The sequence below is a fragment of the Acipenser ruthenus genome, chromosome 9 (genome assembly GCF_902713425.1).
Source record: "Acipenser ruthenus chromosome 9, fAciRut3.2 maternal haplotype, whole genome shotgun sequence".
Lineage (NCBI taxonomy): Eukaryota > Metazoa > Chordata > Actinopteri > Acipenseriformes > Acipenseridae > Acipenser > Acipenser ruthenus.
This window is the reverse complement of record NC_081197.1, coordinates 50,093,165-50,114,274: the sequence shown is the minus strand read 5'-3', so window position 1 is coordinate 50,114,274 and position 21,110 is coordinate 50,093,165. Positions and strand designations below refer to the sequence as shown.

Genomic DNA, 21,110 nt, shown 5'->3' with positions numbered 1-21,110 from the left:
GAAGTTGATTTTCCAGGCAAAGACGAGTCATTCCTTGGATGTAGACTCAGACGCACAGCATTTTTGATAACAATGGGTAAGAAACATGTTCCTGTCCCTTTCAAAATTAATCTTTGCTCATTTTCAGTGCTTTTGGTAACTGAAGTTAAACGCCTCTTTGCGAGAGCACAAACATAAGCTGTAGTAGAAGCATACATTCTTACTCTAAACGTTTTTTTTTTTTTTAATCACCAATTATTGTTAACAATACAATAAAATGAAATGGTTAGCAAACGGTTAGCAAATCCAGCAAAGCACCTGAAACAAAATGTTTGCATAACTTGGGGATTAAAAAGAGAGATAAAATACTCAGGTGGCCAAATTATACATTCTGAACCAGTAGCTATGAAAGTAATATTGAGAAGATATGCTGTCTACTTATGGATCGTTGACATACAAATCTGTACCAGTATTTTTTACTTTCAAAGGGCGGTACGATATGATCACAGTACAGCCTGACCACATACGACGCCCAACCCGAATTCCTATTATAGTTAGTAATGCAAAAATAAAGCAACAAGTAATTCAGAAAGGAGACACTGCCAATGGAATGAAATTAACAATTTATTGAAGTGACAGATAAACATGCCTAGAATGATTATGTTGTTGTTTGAGTTTGGCCTTTGGCCTTGCGCATTGGAGCTCGTTAGCCGCCATTATGCTGGCAAACTATGATGAATGAAGTATATGAATTAGATGAATGAGATGGATGTCTAATGCCAGTGGGCAGGACATGTGGCACTTGAGGGCCATCTTCCCCCAAAAGGACAAAGCCTCTTAAGCCTCCGCCACCTTGCAGGAGGAAACCTTAGGGAATCCATGACCAAGGGTAGCTCTTCCTCCAGGCCCCAAATATAAACCTCTTAATGATCTTTTAAATTAACACTTATGTTTTTTTGCACAGATAATGTGTCATTGACATTTTCAGATACACAGTTTGTAAGTTCTTGAGGTCCATCTCCCCATTGTCTTGGTTAAATGTGGAGAACATTCTGGGAGCACCAGAAGGAGCAGAGCTGCTTCTGAAGGAATGCCAGGGGTTGCCAGAAGGAATCCAGCACAGAGGAAATCCAGCACGGAGAAGAGATAGGTGATATAATTAATGAATTAGTCCTGGAGACCATTGTTCCCTCTGGGGTGAAGAAAAGGGAATTGTATGAACTGCAGCAGGACACATCGATAGGTAGCTCAATAGAACTTTTTTGTCTTCTACTTGGTCGTCCCAAAACATACAACATATGTTCCATGTCTGACAGCTCCAGATCCGTACATGTCTGACAGCTCCGAGGCCGCTACGATGACCACCCTGTTATTGTAAACTTGTGTATGATTCGGGGGGGCATGAGCGAGGGATCCTCCCCCCTGTTTCCTTCCTGCTAAACCCCTATTTAAACCCCAAGCCATGCGCTTGCTCTGTCTTGTGTCTCTGTTTTCCACCATCCTCTCCTCCTTGGACAGACTGACTTGTAAAGTATGAATGTTATGTTGTTAGCGTTATATGGTGCACAGAAGCTCATAGTTCATAAATATGGCAAATTATGCTATGTTCATAAACAATAGGAATTCATATAAAATTGTAGAAGATGAACCTGGTAATACAAATAGCAAAATATCCCTTTAAGAAAAAAAACAAAATCAGCCCTCACTGTACTCCTGCACAATGCTTTATAAAATAAAAGAAAAAAATATTCAATAACTATTACAATTACCTTTTCAAATCAGGTCCATATTGTATTAATCATATGTCACTAAGTCACTTTAATTTGCATTACAATGTAGCAGATTTAAATCAGTGAATTTCCATTAGGATCTCTGCCCAGTCATACTTTTCAAAAGCAGAGCCAATGAGAAGAGATAAATAACAAGTGTGTTTCATAAAAGTCCACATTCTCCAGCTGTGTGTCTAATCAAGAACAATACACTTCTAATATATCTACCAAATATGGAGAAGAGCTGTTACAGCATTTTATATGTGTTGCACTGAATTATTCTAATGGAAAAAATAGAAAATCAATTTGAAACTGGTTATCCACCTATAAGGTTTTTTTTGGCAATTTCGCCCTTTTTAGATGTACCATTTTGAGTCTATCTTCTCCCTGTCGGCTGCAGAAAACTTTCAACTAGGTAAAAGTTCTAAGAAATTAGAAACCTCAAAACTTTCACCCACCAATCAGGAAGCTGCATCCCAGGGTACTCCCACATGGTAAACGACTGTGGACATTCAGTTAGAAAAAAAAAAAAAAGAATAACATTGAAAAGGCATATAAATATGTAATTTAAAATGTAAATGTTTAAAATAAACCCAGAGTCACTATTACTGGTTCATAACTTCAGTAAATGCTCCTTAAAGGACATTACCTTGGTAGTTGAACTTGTCTGTACAGTACCTCTTCCCTTCCACTGCAGTTAAAGCCCGCTAATCAGGGTTCATGATTTCAGTAAAACATTTAATGGGATTTTTTTTTTTTTTTTTAAGACGTGTGAGGTCAAAATGGCCAGAATGAACAACACTCCTGGGTGTTATCTCGACATCGGGATTGAATGCAGTAAACTGAAAGATAGACCTTGCTACAAAGTTTGCTTTTCAAGTGCTTTTGAAAAGTCTCAACAGATACTGTTCATATACCAGGTAATTTCCCTGGAAAGCGAAGTACCAGGCTGTTCCCTAAAAAAGCTCAACGTGGCTCTGTGACAGGCAAACTAAACCAAACCGTCTGAAACGAAAACCAAACAAAAAAATAACATATTTTGTGAATCACAATCTGTGTAGAAATTCTGTAGTGTTGATTTAAAGTGATTGTGTGTTTTTGTTAATGGTTTTGTATTGTATTTATTGTGAAGCGATGTGCGGTATTTTCAGGGGTCTCGTGTTTCTATAATATTCCAATTGTATGCCTCCTCAAATGGAATATAATTCTAAATTGCCTGATAACGTGTGATTAATTATTGTTCCTAATTGATCAGTTTCAACTGTTAGGCACCTGGTCTTGATTGACAGTTACATTTTTGCTTGGCTACGTGACACAATTATTGTGGGTTTCTTCCAAGCCTGAAATTAGAGAATGATATATAATTTGTGAAAAGCACAATATCCCAAACATATATCAAGTAATCTCAAACAAAACATTAGCGTCACACCCTGAGTGAGTGATTCGTGCTCCTTTTATCTACAGCTGTGCCGGGGCTGGCTTTCTAATCAATCATTCACTGGAATCCCGTCACAGTCTGCACATGAACTAATTAGTGCAATCCCCGTGCCCCCATACAAATACACACTTTACTCTGCACATTAAGTGATTGTGCAATCCCTGTGCCTAAATACATATATACATTTTAATCACCTGTGCTACATAACCTGCACTGTGCACCACTACATACATACATATAACATAACATACGTATAGGGGCGGGGGTACCCTGCCACAGTGAGTCATGTGTGTGAGTAGACTGATGCCACATTCCCATCTGCACCATGAAACTGTCTCTCATTTATTTCACACTGTAATTCCAGCTAAGGGATCTGATATAAATGGGAGCTGTCCAATGAGACCATTTGTATTTAACACCCTGACCAGGAAGAAATCTTAATGGAGGCTTCCATTTTCTTTTGTACACATGTCAGATTCTAAATATATATATATATATATATATATATATATATATATATATATATATATATATAATTTCTTTTGATAAAGATGAGTGCAAAACAGTGGCAAATGTATTATATTTCAAGTAACTGATATAATATACAAGAGGAATTTATCTGACCCTACAAATCAGAGCTGACAGAAGAGCACTTTTCTAAATACCGCAATACATCACAGAAAGCACCCTCCAAATGAAACTGATTTCCCTAATTACAACCCAATATTCCCAAACACTTGTCTGCAAAATAACCCTACATGTAATTTCCAGGACACAATCTATTTCAGATGCATTCTAGCACTTATAACAAACAAACACTTTTCCAGGTGTTAAAAACCCTTGACATTCTCCAGTAATTGCTTTAAAACAACATTTAAATTCCTCTTATGAAAGCATGAATATTGTAAACAGAAAATTAAATACATTAAGTGCATACCACTGTACGTGACTGAATGCCAAAATGGAGTGCTTTGTTAAATATCCTCTCAACATCTATTTGCTAGTTGCCTCGCATCATAGCACCTAATCAGAAAGCTGCTTATGTTTTTGGGTAGTCTTGTCGCCTTTTCCACACAAACAAATAAACTAATCAGAACACCTATAGTGTTTGGAAAGTTGGCCTTAAAAATGGCGAGTTGTTTAAAAATGTTAAATACTTCAATACTTACCTGAACAACAGTAAATGGTGAATTGCAGAATATTTCATTTTTTTATGTCCAGCTTTTAAAGACATTATATTTTCACCAATACTGAATTACCAAACAAAATAATAATGCAACAAAACATAAATAAAGATAACACCAGACAAGTACAATGTCCCCTTCTTGTATTGGACAGAGCAATCTTTAGCAAAAATACTTCAGATATTTGATGCAGCTGATGTATTTTTAAAATAAATGGTACAGCTCGATGCAATGTGTTCAATCATTTACCGGATAGAAAGGAAGCCGTCTGCCCAATTCCTAAATGTTACAGGGAGTGCATGGTGGTGGCTCTCAGTAATTTAGATTTTCACTACATATTACATGGCAATGGATAAATTGCACAGCAATCGTGAAATTCCTGATATCCGTAAAAAAAAAAAAAAATACAGCCTTACTCATGTCAAGTCAATTTATGGCCTTACGCCACTGAAGAGAGTCCTTTTTCTGTTTACGTAAAACTAGGTTGAGCCTCTAAGTCTGGTCTAATCAATTGATTAAAACGATGGGGAACTGAAATACTGCCACTGTTAAAATAATTTATAAATCGCTGAATATGAGACTCCAGTTCACATTCAGTGATTTTTAATTATAATGATATTTAAATCTGCTGCATTGCCATATATTTCCCATAATGTACTCCATCTTAAAACGTGTTTAACACTTGTTAAAGTCTAGCGTATATTTAAAATTGCACCATGACATTGTGTTCTCCTAAAAGGATTTAGACAGCCTTTCAAGATTTTACTCTTTGTCAACTAGTCTGACTGTAGGCAGGCAGGTGAAGCTCCATTTTGTCTGAGTGAAAATTACTGCCCCCCGGATTCAGCTTAGTTAAACCAGCAGCTCCACACCCTCTTGGTGAACTGTGCATCTTAATTGAGTGACGTGAGTGACGTGCCACCCTAATGATTAGGAATGCGGCCTTTAAAAGTGTTTGACAGCTTTTTGTGCAAGGTGAGGTGTGTGTGCGTGTGTCCCAAGAGAGGTATTAGTTGTTAAAAGTGATTTTTTAAAGTAGGGCATTTGAGCTGTATATTTCCAGTGACAGTCTTACTTACTGTAATGTCTAATATCTAGCTTAGCAGGGGGTGGGTGCACTGAATCAGTGGGCTAGCAGTACTAAGACATAGGGTTGAGAGTTATGACGTTTAAAGTTCCTCGGAGGCTAGAACTTTAAGAGATGAAGATAGTGTATGCAGGAGCACTCAGGTAATGCATCATGATGATCACATGCAATGTTACTTTCACATATTTAACCAAGCATGCCTTAGAGAAATAATATATAACCAGGTTCATCAGGCTACTAGTGAAGGAACTAGCCACAACATGTGTCTGCCTGACTATGTCACCAGTCAATAGTGCAGTTCAATCTGTACCTCCATTTATAGTGTTAGTGTTGATCCTTGAACAAGTGGAAGCCATTCAACCATCAATTCTGTCTGATTTCCGGTTGCTGATTGGTCAGACCCGGAGCTGTAATATAACAGCTAACAGGAACCAAATACATTTTCCACTAACCTGCCATTAGCCTCTGACTATTGGCAATCCCAACAATTTTTGACAGTGAAACAGTTTGCTTCCACAGATTCAGCGCATGTTTTTTCACCTTCTGTGCTTGCTATTCATAGAGTAGAAATCCCATCTCCAGAATCATGAAAACCAGCTCACAGACAGCCACAGTGTGGAAAAGCACACAAGCAGATTTTGATCAGGGTGACCTCATCCTAATTTAATGTTACAATATGCACTGTGTGTCACATATGTTCTGAATGGAATGTGGTTATACTAGTGTTCACAAGCCATTTATACAGCCTTAGGGTTCGGCGATAACCCATAAAGAAAACGTATTTAATTCAGAACCTCTTGTACAACTGTCACAATACACTGAAAAAGTAATTACTAGATGATTTATTACAATCTGACAGAGGTGCAAACTCTTGCTTACTTTAATGCTTTCCTTCTCCACTGAGAAAATTGGGCCATTTATGTACTGTGCTGCAGCTTGGTTAGTTGTGAAATAATGTATATGTTGATGATGACATGGTAAGAACATGCCTTTAAAGATGCAATAACCTCTATTTAAAGGACATGATTAACAGTGCAAAAACCTGCTCACAAATTTAAGTCAAATTCTCAATTAGACATGAAGAATTCAAAATAACAGTTTTCATGAACAGTTAAATAATCAAGAAGGGCCCAGTGAAACTGCATTGAAATAAATCAGTAATCAATGCTACAATTTTGTTATAAATGTTTATTGTAGTATATCATAGAGAGGAAAAGGACTGGATCTGAACCACTAAACTTCACAGTTCAAAATTGGGTGAAATGTTTTACTCTCAACATAGCAAGCTATCTAGTCGGGACGGAAGTATCTGTATCCTCAAGTGTAAACATAAGTGCACGTCCAGCACTTATTCATCGCCTCCCAGGATCCGGAGGCCCTTTTAAGAGAGAAATCAAGCCAGCCTTGCAAGCCAGCATGCATGCATGCTGTAGCTTTGTAATGCAAAGAACACAGGCATTAAATGACTTGTTTTACCACAGGGGTCAGGATTCTTTCCTATAGAGCGCCACTGTAATGGCTTGGCATCTCACCCCACTGGATTAAATCGCGAGGTAAGTGCTGGACACAAAGCGCTAACCTCAAAGACGAAAGTCTTGCAGAACCATTCAATAGTACATTTATCAGTCGAGAGGTAAGTAAGTACCTGTCTTATGCTGATGTGTTATGCAAAACCTGTGAAAAATTGTTAGAGGGCAGTTTCTGATTTGCATATCACATGGTGATTTACAAATTAAGCTTTGCTTATTTGATAGATAATCCAAAGGACATTGGCACTGATTTATAAACCAGAACAAAATATTTCTGTTTTATAAATAACACATTTTAGAATGCAGGAAACTGGTTTATTAATCACAATTTCCTTCATTTATCATAAATCAGTCGTAATTAAGTTTCGATTTATAAATATGGTTTGTGCATTTCTTTATTGAAGCTATAATTTTTACATCAAAACATGTATTTTAAGGATATAAACCAGACATTTAAATTGTTACTTATATTTTTTGAACCATGCGCAAGTTTGACCCAAGTTTATAGCAGTCTTTTTTTTTTTTTTTTTTTTTGCATTCCAGTATTAATTATTTTCCTCCTATTGTCTCCCACATTTAGAATGTCCATTGTTCCCTCACCACGGCAACTCCCCACAACAGCTCAGTGCAATTAAGGTCAGCAGGCATCCTCCAAATCCTACCACAACGAGGAATGTGGAAATAAAAACATCTAAATCAGGAGATATCATTTTTGTTAATACTGTAGTTCTCAGAGCTGTCAGTACAGAAACGTAATTGTTTTCCTGGACCATACTGCCTGTGGGCTTGTTCCATGAAAAATAAAACTAATAAAAGCAGTAATGAACATGGGGGTATGAAGTTGGAAAGCTATAATGGAATAGTCTTTTGAAAAGAGCCACTTTGATACATTTCTCATTTCGAGGCTGTACTATATGTCGGTAAAACTAAACAGCTGCTGTAGCTTATCTGTTATGTGAGAACTAACATATTTAATGAGCCTGGGACCCTTGGATAATGTTAAAAATAAAATTGCTGTATAAAATGTAACGCAAAGAACATGAAAAAAAAAATTATCTATCAAGCAATGGTGTATAATAGCAATTATTTGTTTTTAATTGAAGTAAAATAAACAACTTGGCATGTTTACAGAATGCTAACCTTCTCGTACAATACACTTAAACACAAAGTAATGCTTAAAGAAAATGTTCCATGAGAAAAGAACTAAACAAAAAAAACTCCTGACTTCAACTATCAGAGTATTTCTTTACAAGATGCCAAGAGGTGTGTTGTTATTTTGCATGTGATTTGACTCAATGTAACAGTATAAATTAAAAGGCAGAATTGCTTTAAATTAGTATGCAGAAGTTGCAAACTGAACATATAGTATAACATTCAGTAATTCTATCTGAATTGCATGGAGACATTTACCATTAGATAGACGCTTCTTTGATAGAAACTCTAACATCAACAAATTAACTCACCGACGTGTCCAAACTCATTCAAATTGCTGTAGGTCATAAGTGTACTTCATTATATTTGACATTTGAAAAACAAATACGGGTTGATATCACTTACAAACACAATTTTGTAAAAACATAATTATCACACTGCAGAGTGATTCACAATACAATAGTACGAAATGTGAAAGGAAGTTTGCATACAAGCAAAGGTCTTATAGACAGACTGAGTAAAAATATTTCCAGAATATATTGTAAGGTATGCTGTTCAATTTGTATCAATCAATTTGCTTCACCCTTCTGGCCTGCGGAGATGGGGAGCGACTACGGGGGGCCTGTGCGTTGGGGATGTCCAGCAGGGGGTCCTGGGACAGTTCATGGAGGAGGGGCTCCGGGGCTCCAAGAGCTGCCGACGGTCTGGCCACCGAGGACGCGGAACTCGCCCTTGTGGCCCTCTCCAACCTATTCTTCCTTACCCGGGGCTGAAAAGCTGCACAGATGCTGCAGGCCACCTCTCTCTCGAGGGCAAAGGTGGCATGTTGGACGCCCAAGCACCGCGCACAGAAGGTATGCCTATCCTCCTGCGGAATCATAGCCTTGCAGACCATACAACATAACATCAGTTCGGTGTTCTGCATCGGCTGTGAACCGAACACCACTTGCACTGGCAGTAACATGTGCTCAAGCACTGATTATATAGTGCGTAGGGCACCGAACACTGTGCGTACCGAGCACCGTGCACACTGAGTACCTTGGGCACTGCGTGCACCGTGTACCGTACATCACTGTATGCCCGTGCACTTGTGTAGCAGTCGGCACCGAGCACAATGTGCACCGTGCGCACTGAGTACCGTAAGTTCTACATGCACCATGTACCATGCGTTTGTGACGCTGTCGCAATCAGTACTGATCACGATATGCACCGTGCGTACCGAGCAGCGTGCACACCAAGTACCGTAGCACTACGTGTACCGTGTACCGTGCAGCACCGTGCGTTCGTGCACTAGCACTGTAGCAGATGGCATCAAGCACCTTCTTTTTTCAGTGGGGTTGGCAGAGGGGGATAGAGTCTACAGGACTTCATCATCCAGCTTTATTTCCTCCTCAAGGTAGTTTAGGGCTGGAGATCAAATATAGGATAGTCTTTTGTTCATCTGATCTTTGGCCGTTTCACTGTACTCTCCAAAGGCAAATGGGCGGCATCTGGTTTATCTGCTGGAATTGAAATTCAACTCTTGCTCTAAATATAAGAAACAACCTGAAATAACCCCTGCTGAAGCTTAATGGAGGCACATTATTATTATTATTATTATTATTATTATTATTATTATTATTATTATTATTATTATTATTATTATTATATATTTAAAATTCTGTTATTTCATTTTTGGTTGTCAATTAAATGTCAAAATAATTATTTGGAGTAGTTTGTATCCATTTATGAATCCTGCCATCGCAAGATGTAACAGAGCCTTAAGTATTTAATGAAATTGATTTCGACAAGGCCAGTTTGCAGTTATTACGCCCTAATTAACACAGGCTCAGTATCAATCAAGGATTTAATTAAGTTATGGAGGTCAGAGTGGGGAGACAAGCCAAGGTTAATGAAACAAATGTGCTTCTATTTCCTATAGTATACCTAAATAAGGAACAGTATTAATTACATGTGCAAATCACTCCTTTTACAATACATTGGGCTGGATGTATGCAAAAATGTACTAGACGATAAGGCCTTAAGTCAGCCACACCAAACGCAATGTGACAAGCGCATATGTGCTGTGATGAAACAAAATTAATACAGCCTATACTTGTAATAAGCATCTTTCACATCCAGGAGACACAACACAAGAGATGCAAAATAAATAGGATTGAATAACATCTCTTCATCCAGGCTTGTGTTCTATCAAGGAATATTATAATCTAAAAATCTATAATCTATTCTGATCTATGGCAAGGCAATTAAAATGTCAAGCACATTTACTCACCACTTGTCTTCTTTTTACTATGATTGTCATTGAGTGTTTACATTTAAGGATTAAGGATTACGAATTACAAAACGATGAAGGAGAACATCAGAGAGTACATTGCCAAAGAACAGGATATACTTATTTTGAAATAAATGTTGAAATGACGTCCATGAAGGCAATAATTTGCTAAGTGATGTTTGGTATGGTAAGAAGATAAGTATTTGCTGATTGTAGTGGTTAATGTTGGTGTCAATCTTGTATAAATAGGAAATACAATATCTGTCAAAGGTTTTGCGGCAGCCTTTGATACCTAATTCCAGCTCCTCGGTTAAGTAGACTGCCGTATGAAGTGAGTATGATAAGGGTACCTTCATCCGAAGACAGAGACCTGGCAGGAGGTTATGTGTAAATGTACGTATCGGTAGATAATGGGGAAATAAACAGATTAACTTTAGCTCAGACTCTGAGCAGACTAAGTAGGTACACACTAATAGGGCCAGATCAGTTTGCTTACAGATGACCAACTGCCATTATCAATGTTTTTAAGTAATTTTCCTGTTTCTCATTGTTAACGAATAGCTCACAGTATTAATAATCCTGCCTTTCTAAAAACAAACCTGTTGGATGACAGAAAGGTGCATTTCAACTTGACCTTTCTGTCATCTTGAAGGTAGTGTAAATACTGTGATAGCCGCTATCAGGAAATAGTACACTACCAGCTACATGAAAGATTTTAAAAGTGTATCAAGCAGCAAAGAAAAAAACTCTCAGGAAAGCAATACCACCATGTTGAATAGGCCATATTCAAATCTGCAGATATTTCATTAACCTTTACTGCTACCCTCAGCATAGGAAGTGCTGGTGGCCTTTCGCATTCGCATTCGCTTTCGTAACATTGGGACTGCAGGGGCAGGGGTATAAAGCTAGCACTGTTGCAGGACGGGAAAAACAAAAGACGTTGTGCGTAAGCTGTGTTGCGGGAGATATGGTTGAGCTGAGCAAGGGAGAGACAGAGAAAGAGGTAAGTTTTGAAAATATGGCGGCACGCTACTGAAGACCACAAGTTTAGCTGTGTTTTGTTTGTTTTGCAAGTATAGCTGTTGGATGTTTTACAGAATAGAGTAAAGAAAAATAACGAACTATTAGTATTTGAGTGAGCTGTGTTGCAGTGTTGCGGTGAGTGCTGTGGCTGGAGTGCGTGTGGAACCTGGGGAGACGTGTTTCTGCCGAATTTACATCGGGTTTGAGAAAATAAACTTTTGTTTATAGTTTTTCCTGATATGGACAATTGCATTTTCATCGAACTGTCTTGACTATTTCATGCTAATTTTTTTATTACGGTGGAAAAGGAGAGCATACTACTAGATTTATTGCTCTTAAACTAATGGAAATTTACTGCGATTTGTTCTTATTCACAGATGCACTTAATTTCTGTTTCTTTCATTTTTCCTGCTTCTTTGGATAAACGTGCTGGAATTCTTGTGCAACATTTAATTAATATATTGTTTGTTGGATTACATGCTATATAATTGTAAATTGTTTTCATGTATTAGTGCATTGCAACCTTTAGTTATGCTATATAGTTTTATTATTTATATATTTGCATAGCATAAGTGGGCCATTGACTCTAGCTTTTATCGACTATTGCCTGTTAAGAATAGTGGCAGTAGTGTCAGTTAAGGACAAATTATAAACAATATAGCATAATGGATGGTCTTTTCTAAATCATGATTAATTGATCACTTAATTTTGAAATTTAAATGTTACTTGTGATTTTGAATTGGTGGTTTGAGACAAATCAATAGATAACTATTATTTAATTGATGATTAACTAATCTATTATATGCTAACTATTTAATTAAAATGTTATGTACAGTATATTAATTACTTGCATGCAATATGTGTAACGAGTTTATTAAGTGTGCAAATATATATTAATATATATATATATATATATATATATAATGTAACTTACTGGGTTAAATAACTTATTTGAGTACAATATAACTGGTTGCGCAATATATAGTGATGTGCAATATAATTCTGTGGGGCTCAGTATAACCAATTAATAGGGTGATTATTTGCTAACTATTTAATGTTACGTGCAATATATTTATTAGCTACTTGCGTGCAATATGTGTAACAAGTTTAAGTGTGCAATATATATATATATATATATATATATATATATATATATATATATATATATATATATATATATATATATATATACACACATACATATATGTAACTTATTTGAGTGCAATATCTAACAATGCTGTGCAATATATTTATTGTTGGTGTCTGTATAACCAATTAATAGTGATTGGTCAATTGATGTAATTAACTGGTATATTTTCCTTTGTTAGTTCACTGTCAGTAACCAAGAGGCCTACTTGTTGTTTGTAGAGCGTAATAAATGCTTGAGGATTGTATGGTTCCTCAATGCTTCTTCTCCTAGTTGTTTACCTCTTCTGTCCTGTTTAATTTATTTTCAATTACACAGTTATTATTCCCTGGGCATGTATAGGGTGTAGTGGTGTCACATATGGAAAAGTGAATTACTATGTCCTAGTAGCGGTTTGGTGACAATTAAATATGGTTGATTATGCATTTGCCTGGCACCCCAGATAGCCAACCGTTGCAGGTGGAATGATTCCTGCTGTCTGTACCAAAGCTTCTCCTTGTGTTTTCACTCCTCTATCCTGTCTGGTAATGTGTTATTAAATGCAATTTTAAAATAAACGCAGATATTCAAATATACTTACTCATGTTTATTATGTTCATAAGCTGGAAAACTGTACCATATTGCCTTGTATTACACCAAAGAAATCCAGTAAAAAGAAAACTGTAGCATGTTTAATAAAAATAATCATGTAATTTATGCATTTAGAAATGACATACAAATGTGCAGTGGCAATTGTAGCTGGCATACACGTATTGTGTTTTTTCAAGTTATCTTATTGAGGACTATACATGAACAAAAACAACAAATGATTTGATGATGACCCTAACCCTGCAGTCTATTCCTACCCAGGATCTGTTTGATCTCTTCAAAGCAAAGAGAGATCAGAGATCAGACCATGACTTGAGACTTGATTGCTACTGTTGCAAACTATGTATGGTTGCAAATTTCAATTGGGAGCAACATTGTAATTATACTTTTGTTATACTATTTAATGCATGTATGTACAACAACATTAAAGGATCAGGAAATGAACTGTAAAATCCATGTGGTTAATGTACGGATATGGAGATGCATCCTCGCAGTCACAGAATTGTGTGCGACGTGCATATTGTAAATATCAGTAAATGGTAAGCTGTATTTTGAAGTGTATGCCCCAATTGTGATTGCTTTGACTATGTTGCTTGACCTCTGATTGGCGCAATGGACAATACCATGTACAGATTGTCAATAAAGGTTAGGTTGGCTTGCCATACACAATCTAACTTGCTGGCATGCTCTTCAAAGGCTTTTCCAGTAAAACTGGAAGTGAATCAACAAAGTTTCATTACTAGGAAGAAAACTGTAACTTTGTCTAAGTTTAGGGGGGAATTCACAAAGCTATGTACTCCAAAGTAGAAAAAGGTATGTTACAAAAATAGAAATAAACAGTAACAGCCTTTTTTTCTGAGTTTAGAAACATATTATGCTAATGCAACAGTGGAATAGATGGCTTGGTGAAAGACTTGTATCTTTCTGAAAAACAACCAAATCTGCCCCACGCAATCCTGACAAGTCGGTCACACTCAGACTGCTGAAAGAAATATGTGATTAGAATAAAGCAAGGTTTATCATGCTTTTTCACTCTAAATAAAGCACTTGTTTCCTCTGCTGTACAGAAATATTTGATTTGTTATTTGGGATCGTTACAAAGAATAGCCTTTGTTTAGAACTATGTATACACTCACTACAGGGGATATGTAAACACACGGCAGATTATGAAATTTGAACACAAATATTACAAATGTAAAGACAACTAAACGTGTCCCGAATTTCACATTGGAGCAATACAAATTTATTTATTTATTTTTCACAATTTCCAACTGGCTTTTACATTTCCGTGAACGCATTTCCTTTTCTGCTTTGCTTTTTAGATTTCGAAGTTACCTTCTATTTCTTTTTATATTTCACTTTGACAAAAGCACGTCTGTCACTCCGAGTCAGTGGGCGGTATCAATTACACCATTGGCAGGCAGAGCTTGTTCCACCGCGCTTCAGGCAAATACAATCGATGTCGATCTGACCCGTTTTATTTGCCAGTCTTGTGTGAGCAGTGTTGCCAATTTAACGAAATTGTCACTAGATTTGGCGTCTCTGTAAACATGATGGAGATTTTATAAATGAGAATGCAACATGAAGATAATTTAGCTACTCCGAGTACAATCGGGTGACATTCTACCGACTTTCTATTTAAATAAATAAAAAAACTAGTAAATACTTTACATTTAAAGCCCCCCGCCTCCCTCATACTACAGTTTGCTTGTTTACTCCCAAACTGTGAGACCCCTGCTGTTCCTATAGGCTGTAAGAATGGTCACTTTGGCACAGGATTCGCCCATCGAATACAAAGCATTTTCAGAACGGATTCCCTGGTAGTCAGGATGGGACCAGCAAATCAGATGCTAGTTAACACTTAAGCAGGAAAAGAAGAGCACGCCCAGTGCTTGTCTTTGGCAGAAATACAGTAAATAGCAATTTCCTTTATAAATATAATGAAATAAATATAAGTTTCTAATTAGCACTTAATTGGTTCAGTTAAGTAATTTAGGATACAGTGGGAACAAAAACCGGGAGGGACACCAGCCTCCCAGGACCAGGATTGGAGACCCCTGATATCTAATGACATCATAGTTTTGACTCCAGTACTTATTTTTACAGTTGATACAATCACTGCTCAGTCATTGCCTTTTTAGTTTTATTTACTTATTGTTCCAGACACACACACATTTATAGCTATATTTCCAGATCTAACTGGGTAATAAAGGTGGTGGCAGCAACACACTACCTCCGCCAATCCAATTACTCGTTTAGGTTTAGTCACAGTATGTTAGCATATCACACTAACTTCATAATTAAGTATTAATTATCTCATTAAAGCATGTGTGGGCCCTTAACACAGTCAGCTGCTCATAATCTATCAACGTGTTTGTGGGCTTTGCATTCGAGCACTATTTTAATTATAGATCTAGATCTTTCACCATTTCTCAAAGTGGAAGTATATATTTAGGATTGCAAACTTCTGTGTGTGATCAATATCAACACTTATCTTCTATCCATGGTTTGTTCACTTCTACTTGTGAAGATATTCCTTTACACACAGATGCTCGCCGTCTTGAAATTGTAAGCCGCAAATGCAATACGTTACGATGGATTTTTTTTCCTGGAGACTAAGCCATTTTTTGTTAAAAGCAGAAAGAATAAACTCTGAGGTGGCCCTCTAAGGCTTTTGTAATATGCTTCTACATATCTGATCAGAAACGCTTGAATCACTTGTTTCATTGTTAATGACAGCTGTATACCCATTCGGAATGCCTGTGCTTTGTAAATCGTGATGCAAGAAGCCCTAAAACTTGATACAATATTTCCATTAGCAGTGAACTGTGTAGCGACTGTGGATTTCATTATATTCGTTTGCTATTTGTACTTAGTCCTGACAAATGACTGTCTGCCATGCATAGCAATGAAGAGCTTGTGAAAAGAAGTGTTGGGCAATGTTTGTAAAATTCTAAATTACTGATTGATTCTTTTAGTTAGTTATTTAGTTATTTCGCTTGCGATGACCAGCACAGGTACATTGCAATAGTGCAGGCACTAATACAAAGAGTCCTACTGGGGGGATGCCATATTCATGCTAGGATAACTTCACTAGAGGTGCCATCAAATGAATTACTGCTCTTATTTCCATTCAGAAAGTGACCGGGTAGTGTTTTTTGATTGTGAGGACCCAATGGGCAGCAGTGTGGAGTAGTGGTTAGGGCTCTGGACTCTTGACCGGAGGGTTGTGGGTTCAATCCCCAGTGGGGGACACTGCTGTTGTACCCTTGAGCAAGGTACTTTACCTAGATTGCTTCAGTAAAAACCCAACTGTATAAATGGGTAATTGTATGTAAAAATAATGTGATATCTTGTAACAATTGTAAGTCGCCCTGGATAAGGGCGTCTGCTAAGAAATAAATAATAATAATAATGAGGTTTTTTTTTTTTTTTTTTGCAATCTGTCTGTATAGTACTTGTCCCTAGTCCTTCTTACTTCTATTCCTAGATTTCAGTTTGATAGTCATTACTGCCCCGTTGACAACCTTAAATGACTGGTGTCCCAGAACCTCTCATCTTGCACTACCTTACCTTACCTGCGTTTAATGCTTGTAGTGATATTCATTGATCATTGTCTCCTGACCTTGATGTGATATTTTTCAGGTCCTCATTAACAAACTGGGGACCTCAATGCGCTCACTACCTGTATTTCATGTCGTATTGATTGATGTTCTGATTAATGATCTGAACACCTGAACCTGTACTTCTTACCACCAGTCAATTATTGCTACTGATAGCACATTAGCCTATCTGACAAGCGGGGAACTCCTGCATATCATCTCCCATTCAAACAATAAGTCTTTGCTTCTATCATATTTTAACATGGCAGGCTGAGCAAACTGAATCTCTCTGTAAAGCTGCTTGCCATGATAAGGTGTTCTGTGATCTTAAGCAGATCTAAAATCGTACTTTCTAAAGGATTATGAATTGATTGCATTTAGCAATGTTCTCCTTTTTGTTTTTTCAAAGTCTGGTAACTTGTAGATGAAATCTCCAATTTATAAAGTTGTGGAAGTTAATAAGCAATTCACATGCTGTGAATAAAAAAATGATGAATGTGAGTAGATTTACTCAATTCTCTTAGCATATGTTGGCAAAATTCAAGAAAACAAGCAGAGACATTTATTCTCCCCATAGCTATAAACAGGGTGCGATTTGATGGAGGGGTTTCCCTGGCTCTGCTTTTTCAGTTGTCATCCCAGTCCCCCCTGATAAAAGATTTTGAATTAACAATGATTTCTTTGGGAAATTTAACATGTTTAAAACGATAAATGTATGCTGCATCATTTTTATGCAAACTGACTTCAAAACAATCATGGTCTTACTTAGCACTTCAGACCGTAAGATCAGCAGCACATTGTATTAACATGATTTTTTAAAAAAAGGAATGGAGTTCAGATTCACTGGAGCCGGATCATAAAGTACGGCTGTATAAAGTGGATCAGGCTCAGATTCCACTCACCCGTCATTGTCATCCAACAGAAGTGCTGTATGCACCGTAGCAAGGCAAATTGACCAATGAAAATCAACTACGTCAACATCATTAAGTTTCTGTATTTCAAACTTATTTTTTTATTATCATCGGAAGTGTATACTATACTAAAGAAAAAAGAAATGACAGGACACTAAAAATCCAAAGTAACTTCTTTAAAACAGCCCCAGCGCCAAAAGTCTGGAACGTTTACCTGCCGAGTCACCAGTTGTGCAGAATGGGGGGGGGAAAAAGGCCAAGATTAACAATTAACTCCTGCAGACATTAAGATGTTAAAATACGTATGTTGTATTATATTCCATTTATTGTTATTACACTCTGTCGTTATCGATGAGATTATGTGCAACAAGTACTTGTCATGAGTGCGTTTTAGCATTATTTTAGTTGCTGTAATGTAGGTAGTTTTTTGTTATTGCCTTTTGATACCGTACATACATGCCACAAGTCCCTATATGGGCGGGACAGTCCCAATTTCCAAGCAGATGTCCCGCGTCCCGATGCATAGGAAGAAAGTCCCGATATTTACCCACAGAAAAAAAATAATTTATTCTGCACAGCAGAGTTTGTGAAAACCACACGCTGTGCTCTTGGCCGACACATCTGCTGATCATTAACTTATACAAAGGGCTTCATTATGTCTATTGTTACTGTCATGATGGTTGTGTGGTGTTGAGCTGGGGGGGGATACGTCTATTATAGGATAATGTATATGATCAGCATCCCTCTGAACAGTTTCCAAATGTTGGCAAGTATGACCGTATCTATAAAAAAACTGCATTTATCCTGAATGTTGGCAGATTTGGCAAATGTGTGATTCCTATAAGACTGTCACACAATGCCTCCATTTACCCCCAGATGCTGATAGGGTAGCAGTCAACTCATCCTAAAACCAGGCTGCTCTAAGTCCTGTCAGATGTAAGTGAAATCAGACTTGTCATCTTGGACCTAAGTGAAATCGGACGCAATTCAACTTGGATTACAGTGAAATCAGAGGTAAATCCAGTCAGACCACTAATGAATAATAATCACAATACACATATACTAGAACTGTGACATAAAGAAGTACAGTTGGTCAGACAACTTCCAGATATCCCAGATTATGATGCGCTCAATAATTTGTGCTAAAGAATATCTTTGCATGTTTCATTACAATTGGACAGGTGGTTCTGTAGATAAATGCATTCCGATGTAAGAACCAGATGTTAAACTGAGGTCCTGTTGACTCAGTTGGCCCTGAAAACCCATTGTCACTCCTCTGGAGAAAGCTGTAGTGTCATATCAGGTGTTCAGACTAAATCCCAATACAGGTTAATAGACTGGTATAACAAAACGTTGTCAATTCAAGTCGTAAAGAATCCCAATGATTTATCAACAACAACATTGTGAAGGTAGGGAATGGGTTACCAAGCAATGTTACTGATGCTGAATCATTAGGATCCTTTAAGACCTGAATTGACAACGTTATGTTATGCCAGAGGTCTATTAACCTGTATTGGGATTTAGCCTGAACACCTGATTTGACACCACTGCTTTCTGTGCTGAGATCAATTAGCTACTAGGAACCGGACATGTATTAATTGGCCAAATGGGCTCCTCTCGTTTGTAAACTTTGTCATGTTCTTTTGGCTACATTTCTTACCCTGGCTAATTCTCAAATAATGTCTTCAGTTCCTCTTCCTTGTGTGAAATACATGGAAGAATGAAATACCAGATGTTCAAAAGACAGCTTTGTAAGTCAAATATTGCAATAGATATTTCTGGAATTACCAGTACATAATCTCATACTTAAAACATACTGGTATAAGCTCTGTACAGACAGATATGTTTAAGGTGAAACAGCTATGGTAATTTTCATAGCCTTTATGGATGTGTCATTTATAATGAAGCAATCAATATGTACAGTTTTCAAAATGATTATAGATCCAATTAAGTAATAATTGGTTTTACTTTGTAGCATTTAAGCTGTACTCTTTATGGTATCATAAACAGTACATTTTTGTAACAAATACATCTGCATTTATTCTGGGTCATTGGAAGCTTTAAATGTTTTATATACAAACCTTTTTAAATGCTTCAAATTACCCAAAATATACAACCCTTCCACAAGTAATGGAATAATATTGTGAAGGGTAGTACAATGTTATTTAAATAAAAAGTTGTCAGTTTTCACAAATTCAGTTTCAAGTGCCTAAAAATGGCTCCCAAATAATCACTTATCTGTGTGACACTGACCTCCACAGCTTGTTTAGTTTGTAAGATGGAGTGTGAAAAACAGATAGATCAAAAGCACTATATTAGTACACTGCGCCTTGCTTCATAGAAAGCATCAGTAATTCATTGAGTGGTGCCGCTCGGACGTCTTATATAGACATGTCTGTCTGGGTAATTAGCCAGAGTGAGTAGTAGGGTTTCGAAAAATATAACGTTATACAACATATTGCTGCAAGGCAGGGCACTTAAAAGCACCATTGTGTTATACCCAGGAATGGGACAGCCACAATGGATTTCAGCTGTTAATTTCTAATTAGTCAGTACCAGCAACTAACAAACAGGCAACAGCTCCTTGAATGGAACCATCCACTCTGAATCTACAGACTGCAGGAACGAACCACTCCACCCACTCCTGCAGGTCCTACCACTGCTGACGGTGACATACCATAAATACAGGAACAACACTTTGCAATAAGAACACTCTATAATAACAACAATAACCCATAACAACACAATAGTTTAAAATGGTGTTATTATTATTATTATTTATTATTATTATTATAGCTGATAGTGTAAGGATTATTGCCCACATTGTCAAACAGGTAATACAGCAATTTGTTGCAGACTTCCTTTCACTGTGTTTTTATTGAATGCAGTAATGTTAATAAGAGGGTAAAAAAAAATCACCACTTTGGGAAACCCCAGCTGGATCAATACAAAGAGGTTGTATTAAGATCTGTCAATCATTATTAGTCTGCCGTGGTAGACCAATAAGTTGGATAGACAGTGAATCTCAAACTGATTCTGCACAACTGTAGCCTTTCTGGCAAATATAACTTATTATAATACAAGTGCCGGTGTCACAGCAGTAAAACAATTAGCCTTTCTCTTTCAACTGAATTAGCTTTCAGTTTTTGCAGATTCTATACAGCAGATTGAAAAGCATACAAATGGATTAGCAATCCCAACAGCAGTTTGGTTCTAATTAAGGGTATTTAAATGGTAAGGAAAGTAGTAAAGACTATACAGTAAATCTTATGTCACACACACACATCTGGTAATAGGATTGATACTGATTACTACAAATCTGTTGCATAATAACATAATCTAAATAATGTCGTCATTTAACGCAATATAAATCTTCTGTTTTCCCCCCAGGGGTTGTTTATTGATTGTCTTATTAACAAGTTATTACTA

The 21,110-nt window shown here is 37.0% G+C and overlaps 1 protein-coding gene across 2 annotated transcripts in view; it reads left to right on the top strand.

The window, feature by feature from the left end:
- Window positions 1–11,256: 11,256 nt before the first annotated feature.
- The window catches only part of LOC117406338 (5-hydroxytryptamine receptor 1F-like), an 87,364-nt gene continuing 77,510 nt past the window's right edge, over window positions 11,257–21,110 (top strand). For both annotated transcript variants that reach the window (XR_009329519.1, XM_059030186.1), the window contains exon 1: window positions 11,257–11,413. The gene's annotated coding sequence lies outside the window, so the exon portion shown is untranslated. The remainder of the gene's footprint in view (window positions 11,414–21,110) is intronic.